Below are 1,310 nucleotides of genomic sequence, written 5' to 3' on the forward strand. Positions count from 1 at the left end.
ACTGATACTATATACTATACAGAATGGAGCAGAAATGTCAGTTAATAGTAACGTTCACGGAGGAAGAGTCAATGGTCATCAAAGGCATTATCATTATTATTATTATTATTATTATTATTGGCTTATTTTCCAAAAACATAACATCATGATTTTATTCTATGGTTTAGGTGATACAAGTCAAAGAAGAACTAGAACATGTCGGAGAAGCCAAGGTAAATATTTGTTCAAATCCAGTATTTGTATCAAATCAAGTGGAGTTCACCAACCACTTTTTAATTTTGATATTGAGTTTATAGTAGTATTTTTTAAGGGGGATATTTCTATAAACACTTATAAAAACATCTTTTTGTGAAGACGTGTGTCGCATTATTATTGGACGTATTAATGAACCGATTATTTTTTAATTTCTTAACAAATTAAAATAAAACCGATTTTTTTTATAATAATAATAATAAATCCAATTTCTTTTTGGGGATCTAATTGTATTTTTAAATTTTTAGAGATTCAATGTCTGCAAAATAAAAAGTTAGAGATATATTTGTCTTTTTATCAAAAAATTTAAAAATATTTGATTTAGATTGTGTAATTCGATCGGATCAAACCGGGTTTAATAATTATATGGCAGACAATTGGGTTTATTATTGTTACTATAATAAATCGATTTTATTTTAGTTTATTAAAAAATAAATTATTAACCGATTTAATAAAGATGTTCAATAATAAAATAACACATATAAACATCTTTAAAAAAAGACATTTTTAGTATCTTTATTAAAGTGGTCTCTATTTTTTAATAATGTGTAAAATTTAGTGTGTTTTTTTATATGGAGATTATATATCTGACTCTCTAATTTGTTAACTTTCACAAAATCGACCCTAGATGAACCTCTGAAATTTGAATTCAGCTCCCTTCAATTGAACCATCAGTTTTCTCCTTCTCTAATTCGGTGCCTCCGATTTGTGTTTTGAAATTTAAAAAAAAAAAATTGACTCTATATTAATTAAAAACACATAAATTCTCCGTAATTATAAACAATATATCCAAAAAAATGAGCCTTCACCAACCTTCAACTCTTTTTACTGTTGTATATCCTTTATTTAAACACTATATTATACGAAAGAGTTTTTACTCACCTATGTCTCATCTTTCATGCATGTACATGTCGTTTACAAAAGAAACATATTTATTTTTATATAAAGTTCATATTTAATTAGTTGTCTATGTACATATCATATTTAGAATTCGGTGCTGAATGTATATGATTGAATATATGTTGTAGAATAAAAAATATTATAGATATATATGGAAT

This window comes from Arachis ipaensis, chromosome B07 (genome assembly GCF_000816755.2).
Source record: "Arachis ipaensis cultivar K30076 chromosome B07, Araip1.1, whole genome shotgun sequence".
Classification (NCBI taxonomy): domain Eukaryota; kingdom Viridiplantae; phylum Streptophyta; class Magnoliopsida; order Fabales; family Fabaceae; genus Arachis; species Arachis ipaensis.